Source organism: Bactrocera tryoni, chromosome 2, assembly GCF_016617805.1.
Source record: "Bactrocera tryoni isolate S06 chromosome 2, CSIRO_BtryS06_freeze2, whole genome shotgun sequence".
In the NCBI taxonomy this organism is placed as follows: Eukaryota; Metazoa; Arthropoda; class Insecta; order Diptera; family Tephritidae; genus Bactrocera; species Bactrocera tryoni.
The window spans coordinates 73,886,018-73,910,637 of record NC_052500.1 but is presented as its reverse complement, the minus strand read 5'-3'; the positions used below and the strand labels follow the sequence as shown (position 1 = coordinate 73,910,637).

The 24,620-nt window shown below is 36.4% G+C and overlaps 1 long non-coding RNA gene across 5 annotated transcripts in view; it reads right to left on the bottom strand.

Annotated features, from left to right (window-relative positions):
- LOC120769585 overlaps positions 1–24,620 on the bottom strand; it is a 49,107-nt gene that overhangs the window by 4,719 nt on the left and 19,768 nt on the right. For 3 of the 5 annotated variants that reach the window (XR_005704861.1, XR_005704857.1, XR_005704859.1), the window contains 2 exons: positions 11,314–11,738; positions 11,069–11,219 (listed from right to left, as the gene is read on the bottom strand). This is a non-coding gene — a long non-coding RNA (uncharacterized LOC120769585). Of the gene's footprint in view, positions 1–11,068; positions 11,220–11,299; positions 11,739–24,620 lie in introns of all 5 variants that reach the window. The other 2 variants (XR_005704858.1, XR_005704860.1) reach the window with 2 other exon arrangements.

Here is a 24,620-nt window from a genome sequence, read left to right as displayed (position 1 = left end):
TTATTCAAAGATGTTTGTTGTTGTAGCTTGTAATTCACCCAAATTTGTAAATATCAGCGCAGTATGGCACTATGCCATTTAAAACTATTTTCGGCGTGGCAGTTGATGGCAAGCAGCTGTCGACGAATTTATCTCATTGTGGAACATTTGCCAATTGCTGTCGAATAAAGATATTCTCAAATGAATGGCAGACTTGAGGATTCGTTAGCATGGTTGTTAACAAAGCTGTGGAATGAATGTTTTTTTAAATTTTGAAAAATTTTCTGATTTTTACACATTTTAGGTAGTAAGTATTAGTACTGAAGACCGAAAGAATATCAGACGAAAGCATCGACACCTTAGTTTTTCCATATCATTTATATTTTTTATAAAAATTGCATTACATTTGCATACATGAACCTCAAAGTGTCGGTCTCCAATTTGCATATTTGTTTTGCTTTGTTATTCTTCACCCTCCACCTGTAAGTTGGACTCATTTGTGGTCAAAGCGTATATTTACCAACAAATCCTCTCCTCGCCACACAAACACCTTTGCCACAAGCCACAGCGGAAGCAAGCAACAAAAAACACTAAAATACCAGCACAAAAACAATAGCAAAACAAAGCATATTAGCCACAAGAGTGATAAATACGACGGTGCAGTCAGTTTGTCACAGCCCCAAGCTGTCGGCCGCCGGAAGTGCAATTTTCGAATATTTTATGGGTTCAAAGGAAAGGCAAAAAGCAAAACGCAAAGCGTCGAGGTGAACGGTGTGGGACAACTACTGTTCGTGGATATACGAGTATGCACATAGTTATGTACATACACATTTCAGACTGTGGGGTGCGACAAGACTTCGCTTGACTTTTAAACGCCCGTAAGCGTCTTGAGCACTCCACCGCTTTAATGGCTCAATTTAAACTCTTGTTAATGAGGCGAAATAATTTCAAATTATACTAAATTAAATGAGCTGAAATTGCGAGCGGCGTGTGAGAGGTTCAAAGCGAGAAGAGAAGCATATGAGATGTGAATGAAAATTGATATTAGCGAGGAAGTGCAGCGAGAAAACAAAAGTGAGCTCATTAACTGGACTAACAAAATTATAAAAATTTAAATTACTGTAATGAAAATGTTTGATTCCGCAAAAATATTTCAAAGGTATATAGAAAATAAGTAGGAAATAAAAAAATCGCAAAAACGAAAATAAAATATTTAACTCAAAACTTAAAAATTTTTTATAAATTAAAAATAAAGAAATTTACAAATCAAATATTCAATTTCAGAAGTATTGAAAGTCATTTAATTACGATTAAAAAATAACAAAAATAAGTGTTTAAACTTAAAATTGTAAAAAAATATTTCGAAATATTTTAAATTTCTAAAACCAGTCAAATCCTGTTAAATCCTGTTAAATAATATAAAAATATTGGTCGCCACAATCCGTGAAAACTCAGACCTCAAAAGCATTGAAAGAGTAAACATAATGGAAGAGGAAGCTCTGCTACGCTCTCTGGGAGGTGCAAAAAGTGTTATGTCGGCGATTAAGATTAGGCAGAGGGCAAAACCCAGTAAATAGGGGTTGAAAGCAAAAGCGACCTACAAAGGAGAGGTGAAAGTCTACAAGAGGCTTAGCTGCAAGTCGAACCAGACTAAGATGGAAGAGTAAAGGTTGGATTGAGCTTGGTCAAGTATGGAAGAAGGCCGAGCATATTATACAACGAGGCCGCCATTCCCATCCTCGGATCCGAGAATCACAAACCAGATCGAGGAAGAAATTACAGCTAAGCCAAAAGGTTCGTTGAAAGTCAAGTTACGATGCCAGCGAGATGGTCGAAGAAAAAGGACGACGCAGCAAGGCCAAACGTCGATCAGGAGAAACCCTCAACGTCAAGGACGTCCAGCGCGATAGCAAAGAGGCACTCATCGACCGAAGCAACCCCCTTTCAGAGATCGCAAAGAAGAAATAGAAAGCAGTAGAGATGAAACAGGTTGACGCGCTCTTTGAATTACTAGTGGGAGAACCGAGCACGCCTATGCCAACTATCGATGGTGCGGGATAGTTCAGTGAGGTCGAGATATTAAAATGTAAGGACGACCCCTCACTGCTATGGATAAAGGAAGCGGTTGCGTAGCTTCAAGGCTTCTGGGTGAGAGCCGTTCTGAAAGAAGTGGACCGCAGTTGCATTCCGTTCATACCGTAGGCGAAATTTCTAATACCTCACAAGGTAAAACCGGAGCATGCTCTGCGGCTCCTTACGAGACAAAATCCTGTTGTGCCGATGAAAGATTGGAGGGTGCTAAAGGTAACCAACTCCAGCAAGGTAGATGGCAGCCAAAACTACATCTTCTAAACAAACAAGTCGGCCGAGGATATACTATATGAATGGTTTTGAAAGATAGCGTAGGCCGTAGGCGCCGTGAGGCGAGAGGAGGAAACAAATCTAAGAAAGATCCTAGAAGCCACGTTCTCCACGTAGCAGGTAAGGCAGAGCCGGCACCTTAACCCGACCCTTGAGGAAACACGAACAAAACAGAGAAGGTTCTTCAAAATAAATCTGCATAGGACCAAAGTGGTTTCTGAAAGGTGGATAAAGCAAAACCCTTGGTGATAGGCGCAAAATTTGAACGGAAAGCAACCAAACTAATAGCCATTGCTATACTAATGAAGAAAACATTTCTAGATACTATTAGTAATGTGATGGAGAACTCTATAGGAGTCATACACCGATGAGCGATGTTGGCCAACCAGAGGTAAATGCCGATAAGAGGGTTAGAGTACTCTTTACTAGGAGATACAAAATCACGTCATGGAAACCCCCGAAGCTCAATAGAGTTGAATTAGCAATTAAAGAGCATAACAAGTACAGGGGACTAATTTTGGACAGTAAGCTGATGTGGAAAAAACTGTATGTGGAGGAGAAATAGGCTAGTGGTGCGCCATACGCCTTTATGAAAATGATAGGATCCACTTGGGGCCTATCACCTGGCCTTATGCATTGGTGTTCCACAGCGGTATTCAAGCTAATCTTACTTTATGGCGCTCTGGTGTGTTGGACAGCTATGAACAAAATATCAAAATTTCATACAGGAAACCGATGGAACGAGTACAGCGACTCGCTGTTCTGTGCATAATGGGAGCGGTAGAAGCCACTCCTACAGCGGCCACCAATGAAATTTTTGAAGTTTACGGAGACGATGCTTATCAGTTCGTGTAGCACAACAATGGTTCGCTCGCTTGCGTTCGGGAAATTTCGATGTGAGAGATGCACCTCGCTCTGGTCGATCTATCGTTAAAAACTTCGATGAAATTGTGGAAAAAATTGACCAGGACCGTCACATAAGCAGCCATGACATTGCTAAGGAACTTAACATTCATCATCAAAGGGTTTTGAACCATTTAAAAAAGGTGGGCTACAAAAATAAGCTCGATTTGGTACCCAAACACCAAATGAATTGTCTGTGAAAAATTTAATGGAATGAATTCTCTGCTGAAAGGAAATGAAATCGAACCATTTCTGAAGCGAATGGTAACAGGAGACGAAAAGTGGATCAAATACGACGATAGTGTGCGAAACAGATCATGGTCCAAGCGTGGTGAATCATAACAAATGTTCGCAACGCCAGGACTGACGCCTCGAAAGGAAACATCCACTATGAGCTGCTCCAGGCTAGTCGAACGATTGATCCAACATTTTACTGTCAACAACTGACGAGATTGAAGCAAGCAATCAAAAAAAAAAAACGGCCAGAACTAATCAACATAAAGGGATTCGTCTTCCATCGAGACAACGCTAGACCATACACATCTTTGATGACCCCGCAAAAACTAAACGAGCTTGGCTGGAAAGTTTTGATGCATCCACCATATAGCACTGACCTTGCGCCATCGCACTATCATTTGTTTCGGTCAATTCAGAACTCCCTTAATGGAGTAAAGTTGGCTTCAAGAGAAGCCTGTGAAAATTACTGGTGGCACTTTTTGCCGAGAAAGCAGAAAAGTTTTACACTGATGGAATAATGTCTCTAACGGAAAAATGGCAAAAAGTGGTCTATCAAAATGGTATACATATATTTGGTTCATTAAAGTTCATTATAATTATAAACAAAAATAAGTTAAAGTTTGATTAGAAATACGAAAATACTTTTTCGACTACCCAATATTTACAGATTTTTACTATTTTTTCTTTACAACTTTTGCGATAATTATAATAAATACTTTAAATGACTTTTCTCAAACTTAATTATTAGCATTTAATATTTTTTCTCAAATTTTACTGCATGCTTTTAAGTCTTCGCTACCCGTGAGTAACGTAGCAAGTTGTAATATGAGAAAAAGATCCATCACTTCATTTTCATTAGCTTACGACTAATAATACCCCAACTCGGTACGGCAGCCGTAATCATTAAATGATTGATGATATGATGCTTTAATTGATTTGTCGGCGAGGAATTGAAGTGCTTTCACTTCTTTTAAAAAATCGCTGATTTGTTATAGATGAATTGTTGTTGTTAACTGACAGTGTAGAATTGTAAGTTTGTTACGGAATAATTTACTGAAATTTTAGGAAGACTTCAAGATGAAATATTAAATTTTAACTATAACTAAATTTTCTTCTTTGATTTAAGTTTTTATATACACTTCCAAGTCAGAAAAGTTATATATTTTCATGAATTTTTTTAAGATCTTTAAAAAAGCGATATTTGAAATTCACAAGTAGATATAATTTCTTAAGATATTTTGAAGAATTAATATTAAATATCAGGAATTAACTATTTTTTACTTAAGCACTTTTTCTGGTCACCCTATAAGTCATGCAAATTATGCAAGCAAACTCTGTTTACTTGACTTATCACTTGACGTGTGTAGCGCTTATCTTCCAGTATAACCCGCTGCAACTATAAAAATAGTGTTAATAGCAGGAATTTTTCAAAATAATTTCACTTTTTCATAGACAGATAATTCTCAGCCACAGTTCAGCATTTTTATTTAACAAGTAATTATACGAGGCACTTACAAATTGACGTCGCAATAATGCAAAATGACAGGGATGGAGCCATAAAGCTACTACAAGTAAAATATAATATTCCTTCGGTATATGTACCGCTATGTTGGGTTGCCAGCATAAAAAATGGTAGAAGTGAGTTAAGAGGCACATCTGGTATGATATTAAAAAAAATCGATTTTTTCAACTTTCGATAGATTAAACCTTTAAAAATAATAAAAGGAAATAGTATATCGATATCTCTAATAGTTTTTGAGTTTTAGCTTTCTAAAGTGTAGCTTAAGTGAATACTCAGGGAAAAATCATCCGATCAGTAAAAAGTTGTTTATGCTCGTTTTTAATATACCATACAATGACCAACCAATTTTTTTAACTGATCAAAAGTCTAGTTTTGGTAGACCAAAAACGACGAAAATTTTGAGTAATACTCCACTGTTTTATTTAAACGCCGTCATTTTGTCAATTTTTGTTTTTTTTCGACTGTATGGCTTTGTAAGGACAATATCTTCTCGTACGGAATTTTTTAGGTTTCATATTAGGACCTTTGCAGAATTGTTTATTTTTTTGTATCGGTTAGAAAATGCTTTAAACAAGTTATCAGAATTCCACGAAAATTTTGTACAAGCAATACGATTTTTCAAAGAACTTTCATTTGATACTATTTTATTTATTTATAAATGTTTCGGGGTAAAAAATTTGTAAAGACTTGGCAGCTTGTCCTCCCTTTTAGCAAAAGTCTCTTAATTCCCTGTGTAATGATTTCTATATTGTATAAACTGCTTTATATTAAAAACTATTTAATTTAAATGCAGTTGGCAACCCTCATCTGAAATATTATATACAGCTGACAATCCTCTTTCTTGCATTTTTTTTCTTATCATAGCCAATGTGTTTCAATAATTCGTTCGTTTTGAATTCACCATGAATATTGTAAGCCGGTGGCAACCCTTATCGGAAAAATATTTTATTTTCTTTTTCTTTTTTACTTTTTCTAACGTTAGTATTTCTCATATTATAATAGCATACAAATTTGCATAATTCGCTCAATTGTTATAAAATATGAATTTTGCAAAAAGGTGGCAACCCTCATCAAAAATATTTTCAACAGTTCGCAGCCCTTTTCATTTCTAACAGTAGCCATTTTTAAGGCTATTATAACTCACAAATTTTCATAATTCATTAATCCTTTATTCAAATAAAATTGCAAAGAAGTCGCAACCCCATCATTTTTTCATTTCCAACAGATACTATGCAGCTCTACTATAATGCATATATTCGTTAATTTTTTTATTCAAATAAAATTGTAAAGAAGTGGCAACCCTCAGCGCAAATATTTACTACAGTTGGCAACCATTTTCTGTTTCGAACGTGAATACTTTCCGCTCTATTATGACACACATTCTTTTCTTTTAAAATATTCGTAAACCTTTTATAGAATTAAACTTGTAAACAGCTGGCAACCCTCAACAAAATTATTTTAACCCCTTAGCAACTCCTCATTTCTAACCGTTAGTATTTTTCTTCCTATAATTATTTTTTTATTGAATTAAAATTTGAAACAGTTGGCAACGCTCATAAGTCATATTCTCCAACAATATTGACAACTGTTTTCATTCAATTTTTAGCTCTATTATTGAAAGTGGCAACACTCATCGGCAATGTTTTGCAAACAAGTGGCAAGTCTCATCATATTCTCTACAGTTGACAACTTTGTTCTTTTAATTTCTAACTCTATTAATATTCATTATTAAATTAAATTGTTAACAAATGGCAACACTCATCGGAAATATTTTTCACCATAAGCCTTCTTGAACATCTTCCATGGCTTAGAAATTTTATGAAACATTTTTTTATATTATACAAATTTTTCGACTAAAAATTTCACACAGGTGGCAATAATTTAACATTTTTCGTGTTTTAAAAGAGCCGGGTAGTCACAAAATTTTTTTTTTAATTTTACATTCCCAAATATTTGCAAGCTTACTTTTTTGAACTCTCAAAATTTAAAAAAAATACTAAAAAAATTTAACGGTTACATACAAACTTTCAATATCTTTTTAACTGTCACAACAACTCTTTTTTGTCGTCAATAAAACCTGAAAATATTTGCGAGAAAAATGTACTTTACATTCTATAGCGCATTGCATTGAACTCGTTACATGCAAATTTTACGTTCAAATAAATTAAAAACAAATTTAAATGCAAAACAAAATAAATGTATTCCAATGATTACAGGTTCAAAGTCAAGCAGTTGACGCTTAATTGCCAACGCGGCTGTGCACTGAATGCACATGTGAACAAATTGAGCAACAAAAATATAAAATGCAAGTATTCAAATAAGAGGAAAGACACAAAAACGGCGAAAAAGTGGAGCGATAAGACGCTACAAGTAAAAAGACCGGACGAAATTTGCTGAATATATGTGAGTGTTCCACAAAATAATTCATTTATAGCTCGCTGATTACGTAAGAGACCCCAAAAATATTTATCACAAACGAGGAAGGTCGCTGATAAGCGCTCTTTGTTTTATTTCCAAATTTGGTTACAAAATGAACAGCAAGCGACTAATAAATCAATTATTTTTATCACGCGCTATCAAAAGTACATAATCATGCACACCTTCCATTGCAACAAAAATAACCCAAAACGGTAACTATGTACATTCTATATGCCTTCATGCCTCTTACCATTTTCAATGACCTCACCCAACAATATACCACAACACACCTCAAATGTGAAATCAAAATAAATTGTTGTTCTCTGAAATCATTATCAAATGCAGCAGAACATTTCGATCGCGATATGACTGACTCGTGCTCGTGCTCGTAAAGTGGCGTAGTATTACCTGTTAACCGTCGCCCAGTTGCCTCTGCAGTTGCAGGTTATTCACTTGCAGAGGTACACTTTCATACGTACAGACAGCCATTCATAACTATATACAATTATATAGTTTTCTGTATACATACTATATATCACAAGACTTCAAACATAGTCTGTCATACAATTGATCGCGATATGCGATCTAAATATCTGATAAATATTTTATTATATTTTCCTCATATTTACTCGCGATATAATATTAGATCTACAATGAGTAGATTCCTCTTTCTTAATCAACATTAAATGTAAACAACGTACATCGATGAAAACCGTCCATATCGGATCACTATAGAATATAGCTGTCATTAGTTTACATTAAATGAGGACTGCACCATGATCTAGGGTCTATTGCGCCTTCTAAGTCAAAATGTCTCATCTATCCCCAGCAAATTGATGAATTCCGATATACTGCTAGGTACTATTAATGCGAATTGATCCCTATTTGGAAACATGGATCCAAGGGACTTTATACTACGCCTACAGACTGCTGTGCAGTCAATTAGCAGGTGTTCTGGAGTTTCAGACTTTAAGTCACAGAACCGACAATTCGCATAAGAAGCTAGACCCATGTTAACTAAGTGCTTCTTCTTGAGCTTACAATTGCTCGTATAAATTGCGACGAGTAGCCTAAGTTTTGTGAGGTTGATTACATATTTAAACCTTTTAAGGTTGTAACCACCCATTAGCAACTTGGCATGGCGCATGCCTAGGAGTTGTTGCCAATGCTTCTCCCTAACCACTGCTTCATCATTGCGGATTAGCTTCTTTATGGTGTGCGGACCAACCGCAATGAAAGGTTCCTGTCCTATCACGTTGGTGGATTCTGCGGAGCAAGCAAGCTCATCAGCTAGTACATTTCCGGCTATACTTTTGTGACCTGACACCCAAATAAGGTGGACATGGTTACGATCTGATAGACCATTAAGTCGTTCTAACTATACACTCCTGCACCAATAGCGATTTGAACTCGTACGCAAAAATCGCTTTGAGTAGCGCTGACTCTTGCTTAATATAGCTATACGTTCTTTGTGGTAGTAATATTGGAAGAGAAACTCTACACAGCAACTTATAGCAAAGATCTCTGCTTGGATTATGCTCGGATAAGTATGGATAGTTTTGTGCATGGTCCTGCGACTCCTGATCACTAAGCAGTAGCTTGAGAGCGGTATCGCTCCATTAGGCCTTACTGCTGAAGGTAGGGCAGTGGTATTTCGCCACTTAGGTCTTGCATGCGGTGGGAAGAGATTACCTTCCCTTTGCCGAACCTTTCTGCTGCCATTTGGAGCATGACCGATTATGAGGTGAACCGGTGTGAGTTCCAGCAAGACTTCAAGTACCGCCATCGGACATGTAGGCATGGCACCCGACACGCAGAGGCAGGCGAGTCGTTGCAGCTTCGATACAAACTGATCGATTTAACTCAAGCGCTTGTATGGAAAACTTTTTATTTGACAAATTATTTTCATGAAATTTAGAATAGATTACTGTTCAATGCGGCGCTTTAATCTCCGATTAAATTTATTCGATCGGAACACTGCCCAAGATCATAAATAACCAAGATGACCGACTGTTAAAACCCAAACTACTCCTTTTGAATCGAATGTTTTATCCATTTCCTCTAAGCTTCAACCGAGATGGTCTTTGAGTTCTTCAGCTATCTTTCTATGACCTCTGTCTACTCATGACGCCTTTCCCAGAGCACATATTTCTATTTAGGTAGCTGGAAGACCCACATAAAAGGAAATTTGATAACCAGAGCTTCAGAAAGCTAACATATGTCAGATTTATGACATGTTCTGTTTGAAATGTGATAGAGCTGGTGAAAAATTCATGAATTCTAAACCGATAAATTCGACATTGAATGGATTCTATATACTCCTTGTATTAATAGTGAAATCACCGGTTGTTTTCACCGATAACTTCCGCAAGGAGCTTTCAGCTTAGTTCATTTTTACTACGGTTCATCACTTAATCTTTGAGTGGTTTCGTCAACTGTCTCATAAACCTTGATCAATTCCACAGTTAATTTGGTAAACCTTATTTTCCTAACTTTAACTAGAACTTCCTAATCTTAACTATAACAAATCTGGTAAAATTTTGGAAAATATTTTTTTCGAGAAAAAAAATCTGTCTCTGGTTTGCTTTGTACACAAAACTCAATCACAATTAGTTATGTCGATTCATAAGAGATTACGAGAGCTTTTGCTATCTCCCACTGTTTCGATCTTATAACCGTTACTGGAAATTAACTGATGGACTACTTGCTTAAGACAATTTTTATATTTTCTTGCCGACCTAACCGAATGTTTTATGACCCTGATATAATTTCTTTATTAGCAACATTTTTAATAATTTTGAAAACATATTCGAAAACAGAAATCATGTGCAACGAATGGCTCGAAATTTTATGTCACGGCTACGGAAAGGTGAACATGTTGCAGAAGTATTTTGGTGTGTCTAGGAGTCTACTATATATTTGTCCATCCACCCCTGCTAATGGCATTAATATCAAAAAAGTCAAGAAACAGTGTTTGAAAATCATTGTTTTGGCATCGGAGAGATATCAGAATATCTCAGTATTTCTTAGGGATCGAGTCAAAACATTTTGGTAATCTATTAGGTATGCACCGTGTAAACGCTGGATATAAATCTTTTGCAAAAATAACGTCGAGGAGAGGTCGTCATAAGAGATGCTTGATAACGTAGCTGGATTTATGAATATGGCGTCGAAAGTGTTCAACAATCTAGCGAATAGCGCCTAAAAACTAACCGAAACCGGAAAAAAACACATCAAAATCGGTCCAAAATTGTAACGCCACGTCGTTTTCTTTGATTATCGTGGTGTGGTTCACAATGAACTTGTTACAAAAAGCCAAAGGGTCAATAGGGAATACTATTTAGCCGCTTTGAGGCGTCTATGTGAAGAAATTCGTCGTAAACGACCCGATTGGTGGGCAGAAAATACATGGATTTTTCGCCACTATTCTAGCTTGATTTTGACTGATTTTTGGTCAAGCACGAAACAAGAGTCATCGCTCAGTCGCCGTATTTGCCAGATTTTGCTCCCTGTGTCATTTTTCTATTTTCGAAACAAAGAATCCACGACAATTTTTTTGGTCAGTCCGGTTCAAATTTGATCAGTTGGTATTTGAGAGTAGAACTATAGTATTTAACATATGCATTAAGCTAGGTTAGATCAACTTACCTTTAATGACATTTTTCTCTGCGTTTCCTTCCAATAACTTTGTCTTGGTTGTATGTAATTGTCGGCAAATGCTCGCCTTCTGCGGCTTAATTAATATTGCACAATTTCCTTCACGCGTTCCAATTCAACTTAATAGCACTCTTCACAAAAGCTATCACAAAAACACATGTAAAGATATGTATACATGTATATAGTATGTAAGTATATATACATGTGTATATTTATTTTTACATATGTGTGTTTACATATAGACTCTATAAGTTTTATCACGCTAATTATAGGTCACCCGCTTTTTGCACACTATTCACTCACTAACTCACTTTATGATTATTGCACGAGCACTACTAATAACACTATATGTATACAGATGTGTATGTGTATGTATGTATGCACTTTTATATTGAATCCTAACTAACTTTGCACCTTTCGCCAGAAACTCAGACAGCTGCTTTTGCTTAAATGAGGCATCACTCAGTGCTTATTTTTTTATATTTCTTATTTGTACATGTGTTTGTGTGTATGTGCAAATATACTTATGTATGTATATTAGTTTGTCACTTCACTGCACTTTTGCGTGCATTTACTTCTTGTAATAAGAACGGGGACATTCACTTGTCTGGCTGCGCCGGCGCATTACAGCCATTCACTCGCTCGGACGCTGGCGTCAGAACTGCAAAGAGAAGAAGAAGTTGTGAAGAAAATATAAGAAAAATATTTATGTACATATATTAGGGTGAGCCATTAAGCAACCTATAACGATTTTAAGTATTAAAATGCAGCTATAGATGATACTGATAAAAAATATAAGAACTTTTTAATAAAAAAATTCACCTGAGGTAGCGTTTTTAGGAAATGTTATGGTCTACAAGAATCCGCGATTTATAAAATCTTATCATAAATGGTTCAACAGGTATAGTATTTAAAAAAAATACTATGTTATCCACAACTAGGGAGAGGCTAGTCTTACAGAGAGCAAATAGATCACTAGATATCTTACGATCGATCTTGGGCCAAAAGACTTTTGCAACAGCACAGGTACTGATGATATCCCAGCGCTGGCCAAACTTCCGCAAAGCCCAGATATCAAGTAGTAGAGCACAAGAGGAAACGGAAACACCGACCCGCTTTCATTCTACCGATAGCGGTTTTAGGCTGCCTTTCCTTGCTAGCTCAACAGCTTTGCAATTTTCTGGGATTCCAAATTATTACAAAGACACTCGATGCTATTGATAGCGATCTTAGGCACTCCTCAACCAACCCTGAACGCACTATAAATGAGTTCAAGACTAGTATTCGCCGCTCTGCTGTCTGAGTGAATGATCACTTCTCTGAAGGAGGCTCCACTCCGGAGCAGCAGATCTACTGTTACCTTAATGGCTGCAACCTCGATTTGGAAGACACTGCAATAGTGAGAAAGTCTGAAGCTGGAGTTGATAGAGATCTTCTGACGGTAAACCTCTCCACCAACATTCCCTCCAAACTTGGACCCATTTATAAAGAAGCTTACTGCCCCTCTCGTTCAACGACTTCTTGCTACCCACAACTTCCTCATCGGTATATGGACAGAGAAGAAGCTTCAGTTTGGCGAGTCCATGATACAAGTGTTCTGGTATTAAGTCAAAGTGTGTGAAGATATCAGAGTGTTCAGTTACGTGTTCATTTAAGAACTCAGATTCTCTGAGTCCGATAGCAACTTACGCAGCCATACACCTTCCGAGGATGTATATGTACGTAGGGTTAAGTGCCTTGGTTGGAGTGGACTTTAGTGCACCGAACATACAGATGAGCACTACCCGTTGAAATCTCTCGAGTTTTTTACAAGTGTGTTCTTTTCTAGAGCCCTGCACCACATAAAAACGCCATAGAATATAATGGTCTTGACTACGGTTTCATCTTTGGTGAGAGACCCCACTTTTTGCCAATGGCTCCTTCACAGCAGTATAAGGCAATCGATGCTTTTCTTTGCTCTCTTTTTTTTAACCCCAAAATTTGATAATATTTTTTTTTTTTTTGGCTCACCCTAACAGAGGTTTACACAATATATTAAGAATACAATAAGAAGAAGTAAAATATACATATATTTGTATGTGTGTGTTTCTGCTGGCTAAAATTATTATATCACCGCTGACAACGGCAACAGGTTTACAATAGCACAAAAAACAACAGCAACAACAACTAAACACCATAACCAACAAATGCAATCAATGCGCTTCAAATGCCGCAGCTTCAAAGAAAATGTGTAGAGAATTGGAGCACCGCAACAAGCGAGCGCAAGCGCACACACAGCGTTGCAAACACACACACACACAAGCAATCACAGATTCCAGTTTTCTTAGCCTCATTTTGTTAAGCGGCTTTTTGCCGTCACCGTCACCGTTTTTGGCTTCATCTTCAGCAGCTGTTGGCGTCTTGCCGTTTACGGTTGTGTTGTGCTTGCGGAAAATTGCAACAAACACTGCAAGCAGCAACAACAACAATGCAGCAAATAGTTGCATTACATTGTTGGCAATCGCATTGTAGTGGAAAATGTTTTGACTTAGTAAATTGCATCGTGCGCGGGTAATTACCAGCCAAAGCGATTAAATACAGATATAGACTACGCGACAGGCCACATTCTCAGCCACACAAACATACACCCAAACAGTTATACAAACATCCTTATGCACTCGTAGTTGCAAAAGTTCCCTCGCAACTGCCAAAGTACTTGCAAACACAAATCAAGCATTTGTTGTTGTTTTCCTTTTCTTTTTTCGATTTGCGACACAAATCACATTTCCTGTTACTTTCTCCAATTCCTGGCGCCCTTCTGTCGCTGTCACGCCTTTTGACAGCTGGATAATGCTCACGTAGCTTGCAGTTCATTAGCCCTGAGAAGTGCTAGTTGACTTTATTTCTTATTATTTCAAGCAAACGATAGTTTTTAGTCAACCTTGTAGGGAAAGACTTCCGTGCGACACTTCTTACCTTCCATCTTGCGAACGAGAGCAATAAGATCAGTTTTACAGCCCCAGACTAGCTCAATTCTTTCACTATCCGTTATTTCTAACAAAATAAAGGTGAAAATCTTTCATCGCCCTTCTGGCGAGAGCTCTTACGTAGTTTACCGTTAGAACATCTCGAAAAAATTATAACTTTTCTTCTTCTTTATTGGCGTATACACCGTGGTTATAGCCGAGTTTAAAACAGCGCGCCAGTCGTTCTTCTTTTTCAATGTTTGGCACCAATGGAAGATTCCAAGTGTAACCAGGTCCTTCTCCACTTGATTTTCCAACGGAAAATGCCCAAAGGACCATAAATCTGCCACAGAACCTTTCTCTCTAAAACTCGTAACGTCGCCTCAGATATCAAATTGGCGGATGATGTCAATAGCCGAGATCATGGAACTTTAGATTTTCATACTTTTTAGGTTCCTTCAAACTGATATACTTTCAAAAAATTTTGTAGTGGCTTATTATTATATTGACTTTAGATTTACGTTTCATGTTTCTCCATCTTCATGGTCGATGGATTCAAAATACGCACCGCCAAAGTGTACAATAAAGCCAATAAAAGATTTCATAGATAGTTTTCTTCAAACACGGCATTGCCTCTTCAGTTTTAGGCTTTCTGACCAATGCAGCGTTTTCCAAGCGGAAGTGGTCGCCATAAAGGTACCAATAGAGCTACCAGAGCGCAGCCTCTTTCAGAGTGATGACTATCTACTCCGATAGTATCGCAACGTTATTAGGCTTGAGTTTGCTGACTGTGAAGAAATGTTTACACCAACGGGACCAGGTCTTGGTTCCAGTGGAATCGGGCTCTCAGCTAAGATCTAAGCTATCGGGGGGGTCGTTAGGTTGCGGATAGCCGGACGACCTCTAGTAGCAGGTTAGTTGCAAAATTAGTTATAACGACTAAGCAATCCCGACGAGGAACGGCAGAAGTGGAGGATGCGGTATAAAAGCCAGCTAAGGAGAGTTGGCACCGACTCTCAAAAATTGGTCTCCTCCAATCATGCATAGGCATGGTGCGTAATACAAAAGTCCTTGAGTGACAACTTTGCAAAATGCACGTTTCTTCTGACCCAGGGTAAAGCGTAAGATATCTAGCGAGCTCTTCGCCGTCAGCAAAGTCCATATTTCAATGGTTGTAAGAGATCTTATCATTTTACGGGACCCCAGTTGAATCAGCTGTTTGGGAGAAGATGAGATAGAAATAAAACAACTCAGAAGGTGTTGAGGAATTAGAAACCTAACTAAACTTAACCTCTTCAGATATTCTCAGTAGTTACATGTACAGTTTGTCATGAAGTTTATAACACCCAGAAGGAAGCGTCAGAAGCCTTATAATGTATAAGTATATATAAAAATGATGAGCGTGAGGAGCTGAATCCATATAGCGCATCTGTCCAGTTAGTCTTTATATAGGCGAAGTAGTCTCAAGAAGAAGAAGAGTTTTTTTTACAAGATATCTTCACGAAGTTTGTCATACATTATGCCATACAAACTGAACAATCGGAAACAAGCGCTTGCTTAGAAAAGTCTTTCATTTGACGAGATATCTTCACGAAACTCGGTATAGATTGTTGCCTAAGTCAGCACTACAGTTTCGGAATATATTGTCAAGATCGGACCACTATAGCTTATAGCTGCCATACAAAGTAATCGATCAAAATCAAGAAAAAATACTCTTTATACCCTTTCATGCTATAGGAAATGCGCATGTGAAAGGTTATATTGCTTCAGTGCAGTCGAGCTTAACGGTTTTTCTGTTTTATATTTTTTATTTCACAGTACTTATACTAATCAATTCCAAATTCCTTACCATTTCCTACTGGGTATGTTCGTGCTATAAATGCATGTTACAATTTGTACCAAGAGCAACGAATCAAAGTTTATTCACATCTGCAACATTTCAACTTTAATTACTTTGCTAATTTATTTGGTTAGCATTTATTATTGCAGAAAAAAGAAAAACAACAAAAAACACAAACTGAAAATTTCTTTGTTCAGTAATGTTTGTTTAGTAGCTTTTTACCATGGACTTCCGTTGATGCCTTTTTTACAGCGCTGCCATATAGATATGCTGCCACACAGCCATAAACACACACACACTTAAACAGATGGAATGCATTTCCATAAGTCTGCCATTAATTCTATTTGCAGCTGACTGAGCTGATGCATTGTTCGCCGAGAGTGGGCGTGGGTGTGGTTGCTGGTGGGGAGCTCAAGTGTCGACCACTGCAGGAAGCTTGCCACACTTGTCTGTTAACCGACACAGACATTCATATATGTATATAGGTGCATACTTATGTGTGTGTGTATGTACATATAAGAGCGGCATATGCCACACGCCCACGCACCTTGTTCCCGAACTCAACTCGTTTGCACTCAAGATTTTCATCCAGATTGTTTATTATTGCAGCAGCGCTACTTCATAACAATGTTTATTGTTGTTGTTTTGATAAAAACACATGCACGCTGACTTTCAAGTGCCAAGATCACGGCTTTTTTGCCACTTAATGACCAGCGTGAACTTCAGCGTTTACGGACAATTGATATGAAAATCGCTGTTGGGAATTTCGAAATTCAACTTTGAGAAATTTTCAAGATTTAATTTTAAATTTTATTTTTTTTTGTTTGGACCTTAGTATAGGGAACATTTGGCATAAAATCGTAAAAAGAGGAAATTTTTTAGGTGACCTTTTGAAAGAAAGCCAGTTTTGACAAATATCGACCCATACTTCTGACTCTTTGAAGTAATATTAAGAACAAAGATATTCAAAAATCTTTGCTATTTCAGAGAGGAACTCTCGATCGGATAAAAAATATTTACTACCAAGTAAAATTTCTAGTAAGTATAACCTGCTTGATAGCACGCTACTGTCTAAGCTGGGGCAAATTTCTCTTGCCCTTCAAATATACATATGTATGTTTGATTTCGAGGTTCGAGATTTATCATTCGACAGAGCATTCTTTGGTATATATTTTTTGAAGATTATCTCTTACAAATAATAGGAAGCTTGACACGACTCAAGCGTGATCTGAAAAAAGGGCGATTGAAAAAATACCTCTACTTAGATTACCCGTTATGAGCGAGTCTTCATTAGTTCGATCTATCTTCCAACATAAAGTGCTGATATTTTTGACTGAAATTGCTTTTTTCTTTGCTTGTATTCTAAGAAAGCTCCCGCAGGCCTTACTTTATCGACGGTTTCTAACTAGAACTTAACACTGCTATTGTTGCGACTTATATTCCATATAATCAAATTTGATCCGGACTGGTCAATGTAGAACTCAACACTGCTATTGTTGCGACTAATATTCCATATGATCAAATTTGATCCAGACTGGTTAATTTAGAATTCAACACTGCTGTTGTTGCGAATATACCATATGATTCACTTTAATCCGGACTGGTCCATTTAGAACTCATCACTGCTATTGTTGCGACTAATATACCATATGATCAAATTTGATCCGGACTGGTCTAACATCCGAATAGGTACACAATTTTTCCTAAATTTACAAGTTTTTTATGTTGATGTGAAATTTGATCTCCATATGTCAATGAGTGAAGGTTTGACAGTTGTTTGTTTACGACGAGAAAAGTTTGTTTAACCATGGGAAAAAGATAATGAAACACGGCTACGGAATAGTTGATAATGTTGGAAAAATGTTTTTCAGAGTATACATTTTCACGAACACGAGTCTTTGAGTGGCACAAAACATTTACTGAAGATTGTGAGGTCATCGAAAAGCATCGTCTCTTGCTAGTCGCCGTCTACCTCCGTTAATGGCGATGACTTAGTAAAACTTAATGTCGCGTTGCTTGAAAATCGTCGGCTTGGCAACAGAGAGATAGCAGAGGATCTCAACATCTCTTATGGAGCGAATCAATCATTTGGGTTAATATTTTGGATACGAAGTGTATCTGTGATAGATCCGTACCAAAAATCCGGCAAAAACGAAGGCGAGTATAGGTCGTAAAAGAGATGCTTGACAACATAGCTGAGTATCCGGCTACATTCATCACACGCACCATTACAAGTGACGGCTCAAACCCACGTCCGAATATAGCGTCGAAAATTTTCAACAATTTAGGGAATGGCGCTCCAAAAATGAGCCGAAACCGAAGAAACCAAAATGCACTGAAAGTTCTAAAGGCCATCCCAGCCGAAGCATACAGGTACAGGTGTGACAAGCCTAAAAAATTTAATTAAGCATTCACATGCTTGTATTGGCTAAGAGTTCAGATCAAATTTGTGCAGTTAGTATAACAATGAAAATAACATATAACATTTAAACGATAAAAGCATCCTGTTCTAATAGAACGTTGAGGATCCTAATAAATCAAGGGCTGCCTGTAGAATTTTTTTTTTTTATGGCAGAACATGAATTGATAGAAACCTTTAGATTCCATTACAGTATTAATTGTAGTGTTGATTGTATAAGGGAGCGGATATAGGTTAGGTTGGGTTAATCTGGTAGGTCAATGAACCACGCTTAGACCAGTTTTGATCCTTTGCAATACCAGATGAAGTTCAGTTACTTGGTTCATAAGGAGTAGTCATCCTTTAGGAAGCCTGCGCTTGACATGAATTTTAACGTACTCTGTGGCCTATCGACACCTCCTCCAATGTATAGTCTTGCCAATGCGGGATAAGTGTACAAGAGATGCTCCATTGTTTTTCTAGTGACCTGCTCTAGACATTTCCTGAAATCTTCTAGATTTGTCAACGCCGTTCTACGAGCGTGTGTCGCCACCAGACAATAACCAGTTAGTAATCCGATCATGTTCCTATAGTCTTGAATATAGATTTCGATAATACATACGGAAAAAATATGAGACATGTTATTATGCCAGAGAATTACCATAAATATAAGACAACTTTCTAAATGGTCGTGATTTTTCAAATCTTGCTCTTGAATATCAGCTATAATTTAAAGTAATTTTGTTTCATACTTTATACCTTGTCTATGTTTATAAATTCATAACCAGTCCCCATAAAGTAAGCTTACAATAACTATTACTTCTGATGACATTAGTAAACCAAACAAGAAGATGCTCTTTTTATTGGTTCTTAAATGATCTAATCGATTTCCACGAAGTCAGCAGCTTTACGGTTATTTTATTAGCAATTAAGTAATGAATGCATTACCAACTGTTACGTTTAGTTGAAGTCATACTTTCGGTGCTTCACTATGATTCTTTTCAAGCTAGATTCTAGCTGCTAGCGCATTGGGAAACAGAATACAATGCGCTGAATTGTGGCCCTCGCGCTGCGTTCGTGACGAAGATGACGTAATACAGTGCAATTATTAATTATGAATACTAATCAAGTCGACTCTGCTGTAACTAGAAGAGTTTCAGCGGAAACGCGCAATAAAAACAGCTGAGCTAGAGTTTGTTGCAATTTTTTTATTGAAACTATTTATTATTGAAATTCGAGTTCTGCTTTTTGAGGTTACAACTACAGATGTTATTATTTTTAGACAGTAAAATCGTTAAGGCATTTAAAAGTTTAGTTAAGAGAATAGTAGAAGAAGAGAACAAACATAATTCTGACCAAATTATCGTCTATGGAAAAAATATTAGAATTTATACGACAAAAATATGCTTCAGAAAATTTTAGAAAATTTATTATAGTTTATCAAGAATGCACTCAATGTAGTATACCTTTCCAAACTCCGAAAAGCTCCAGAAACTAAAAACAAAAATGATAAATCTGATTTTCTTTCAAATCAGTGCAGCCCACAGTGTTATATGATCGCTTATAAACTAACTAAAATTTCGTTGATACAAAGTTTGCAACACCATGAAAAAATGTCGATGATTCATTTAGCCATGACTTTCCCTTTATCTATATTTAACAATTGAAAAGTCCCTGTCCATTTCTTTGGCGAAATTCATTTTTCTTATTCAACATAGTTCCTTTCATGGAAGTTACACTGCTTATAGCGATCCTCCAACTTTTTGACACCAGTTTTGTAGTACGAGTTGTCTTTTGCTTCAAAATGGGCCTTAGTTTCGCCATTCACTTCTTCATTCTACGAAAATTTCTTCACAGTGAACATTCTTTTGAGGCCTGAGAACAGAAAATAGTCGCGGGGGCCAGGTATGAAGAAATGGTGGATGCGGAAGCAATTCGAAGCCCAATTTATGGATTTTTGCCCTTGTTTTCACTGATTTATGAAGCGGTGCATTGTCTTGGTGAACCAGCACTTTCTTTTTTTCAAATGCGGCCGTTTTTCGGAGATTTCGTTCTTCAAAAGATTCAATAACGCTTTGTAATAGTCGCTGGTGATGTTCTTACTTTTTTCAAGATAGTCAATAGAAATTCTACGCGCATTCAAAAATATGGACGCCATTATCTTGCCTGCCGAAATCAAGGAATCTGAGGAAGCTACCATGAATTGACAAGGGTAGGCCTATCTCACATAATATTATGGAAATCCTCAACTGTCTTCTGAGATTAATATCTTGGACTTTGTGGAAAGATATTGAAAATATTCGAAGTCGGAAACAAACAACCAGATCTTCTAAGACTCTCTGAACTTCACCCACTTCGAAAGTAATATATGGTAGATATTACTATACTGAGACAACTACCAACAAAGTGGTCATAAAATAATTACATTTCACCTAATACTAATATGTGAATCGTCGGCTGTCTTCGGAGATTAATATCGTGGACTATGTGAAGATATTGGAAATATTCAAAGTCGGAAATAAACATCCAGTTTTTTTAAGAGTCTCCGAACTTGGCCCATTTCGAATTTAAATTAATTTGGATATTATTATTCTGAAGCAGCTACCAAGAAAGTGTAAGTCTTCTGCTGTCTTTTGTGTTTAATATCTTGCAATATGTGAAAAAATATGGGAAATAGCCAAAGTTGGAAATGAACATCCAAATTGTTAAGACTCTCCCAACTTCGCCCGATTCAAAAATAAATTGAGTTGGATATTATTATTTCATATTAATATGGAATTCTTCGACTGTCTTCTGAAATTCATAACACGAACGATAAAAGAAGATACTGAAAATAGGCGAAATCGGAAATCAACATCGAAGTTCATTTAAGACTTTCTCCGAACTTTGTGGCACAGTGAAATATCCACCACTACTAAAGTTAATCAACTTCGAAATAACAAACTAAAATAGTTTTGGAAAGCATACACGAAGGTATAAATATCGAAAACATAATTTTCGAAAGTTCAAAATTTATGTACATATATCTTTCAAAAAAGAATTTCGAAATATGAAGAAATAGTCAGTATCGAAAGTATTTGATTTGAAAAATAGTAATATTCGAAAATGAATAGATTTCAATACAACCGATTTTAGAGCTTCCTACCTTTTAAAGACCTTCTCCGAACTTCGTGGCACTTCGAAAGTTAATCGACTTCGAAATAACAACATAACCAAGTTTTGAAAATCATAAATATCGAGAGCATAATTTTCGAGAGTTCAAAATGTATACTTTTTAAAATTAAATTTCGAAATCAGTCATTCTCGGAAGTATTTCATATGGAAAGTTAATAATTTTCGAAATGTGCAAAATTCATTACGCCCGATTTTAGAGCTTCGTTATCTTTTATTTTCAAATTTTATATTATAGTTTTTATTAAAAACTTATTTTAATGAAAAAAAAAACTTTTTTCCAAATTTTAACAATGTTTTATCTATACGTTACCACTGTGCTACATGCACAGAATAACGAAAGCAAAACTGTTGAAAGTATATAATGAGCATATTTTCAAATAAAATTGGATATATGAAAAAATTGTAATTTTCTACATTAAATATTTCAATTTTCGAAAACATTCAGAAAATAATCTCGAAAGTATTTGGTATGTGAAAATAACAATATTCGAAAATTTGCAGATTTTAGAACGCCCGATTTTAGAGCTTCCGTTTTTTAAAATTTTCTCCAAACTTCGTGGCATAGTGAAATTGCCGCGCTTACTTCGAAAGTAAATCAACTTCGAAAATTAATAAAAAATTTTATTTTTCGAACATACATTTAATATGAAATTATTTTTATTTTTCATTTTTTTTATTATAATTTTTTTTAAACATATTTTACTGTAAATAAAACGTATAAAAATATTTTCCAAATTTCATCAATTTTTTATCACCACCATACCACTGTGCTGCATGAGCCTATGATTATTCAAACCATTTTTCTATCAAACAAACGCAACACTGCAACGCATCTTAGGGATATACACACATACAGCCTGCAACAACACAGACATCAAATTAATTAATTTTGACTTTGCTTGAGCCTTTGCTGGCAATCAAAAACATGAAAAAGAAGCCAGTAACACCTTTTTCGATTTTATTATTTTTTTACGCGAGTTGCCGTGTATTAATTTCGTGTTTTTTCCACTTGGCTTGGCGGTCGTTTGGGAAATGCTGAGCCGGCTGATCGCAGTGAGTCTTAGTGATTTTTTTTAGAGTTTTTCTTTAGTAATTTTCTGTTTTCTAATTTTTCATTTTTTACTTCTTTTTTGCTTTCATTTTTCATTCTTAACCTTCATTCGGCTTCGCAGTTACTGTTATGTGTTAGGTTAATCTTTTTGTGTTCATATTTCTTTATTAACAGCTTTTGATTACTTTCGAATTCCATTGCCGTTATCATTACAATTTCCCGTACCACTTTTTGATTGCTTTTTTGTTTATTTGTTTATAAAATGCATGTCTTACAACAACTTCTCTAAAAGTTTTCGTTTGTTTTGTTTTGAGCATAATAATTTATAGCGCTACTTTTCTTCACCTGCTGCAATTCTCCCGTTTCGTTCGTGGATACTTCCCTCATTTTGCTGCGCATTTAAATCTTTTTCGTTTTCGAATTCTTCACACTTGGCTTCTTGCCACAAATCTTATTAGTCTGACGTGAAAAAGCACTCGCGATTTTCCAGCAAAAAGACATGAAAGTAAGGAATAAGGGAAATAAGACTGCAAATAAGCGAAGACTATGTGGTGTTGATATAGTAATTGGCCGCCGTGACGCGCCACCAAGCTGCCATCAATCAGTCCGAGAAATACACAAATACTTTGCATTTGGCGCTTTTGCGTTGTCTCCTTTATTGTTGTTGTATGCTAAAATTTCTATTTCGGTTTCATTGTTTTACTGTTTCTTTGTCGAGAACTCGCCGCCATTTGGTCCAATTGGCATGTGGACTCGACTCTTTTATTAAATAGAACATTTCTCTGACGCGACAAAGCAATGAATGTGTGAAGATCTGTTCGTATTTAGGTGTGTATATATGTTCATATGTATTCCACCAGATATTTGTTTTTGCACTTTCCAAGATTTATTTATGCAACCTTGAATTCGCTAAACGGAATTTTTGAGAATTTTATTTTGTAATTTTGTGTTTTCGTTTCTGTGTCGAAAAAACTTGAATGCTCTTCTTTTGCTTGCGACTATTAATATAAAATTCAATATTTCGAAATATGACGATTTCAAAACATTTTGATATATTTTTATATGTCAACTACTGAAAAACTTTTATCGTATTCGCGAAATACGAGCATAACAAAGTATTGATTCGACCATAGAACCTAACCTCACCTAACTTAACCCGATTTAACCCAATTAGTTAGCCGCTTTGTATGAATAGCTTTAATAACTATAGTCACGTTTTTAATATTGTTTTTTAATATTTTTCACCTTATATACAATTTTAGGAACTTCCGACTTACCTTTGAAGAGAGAGCCTCCAAAAGCGACTAATTTTGAGTACAAAATATGTAACGACACATAACAACACGTCGGTCGGTAGACTCTTATCGACCCAAATCTATAAAAAATTTCAAACGAAATATTTTTCTAATGGGTGATCCATTTCGAGGTTCCCAATTTTTTTAATGAAAAAACACAGAAACTTCAAATTTAATGGAGAATGTTTATTATCATTCAAAAGCACATTGTTTGGCGATTCTTTTTTGACTATTATCTCGCTCAAAAGTTGGCCGCGGCTGCGTCTCAGATGGTCCCTCCATTATCAATGACTCGTTCGAACATTTCGACTGGTAAAAGGTGAATGACACGCGTGTTGTTTTGCTACAAAGCCTGAATCGAAGTGGGATCGTCTGCATAAACATTAGACTCTGCATATTCCCACAGTAACGTCTAACGGTGTGATATCACACGATCTTGGAGTCCAATCGATCAGCCAAAAACGTGAAATTATCTGCCCACCGAAGTATTCTCTCAATAAATTCATTGATTGATGCGATGTGTGTGAAGTGGCGCCGTCTTGTTGAATCCAAAGACGTCGTTTGACGGTTACGTTCTCACCGGCAAATTTTTGAAGAATTATGGACCGATGATTCCACCGGACCACAAACCACATCAAACGTTGTGTTTTCTGGATGTAATGGAAGTTCTTGAATCCTTTAGGTTTCTCTTTGTCCAATGCGGCAATGCTTGTTTCATAGCCATCGAGCCAGAAACGTCGGACCTTTTTGGAACTTTTCAAAAGCCCATAAAGCGGGGCGATGTCGCTTTGGAAGGTCGAGTGGCTCCAGTTCTTGCACAAGCTGTATTTTATACGCTTA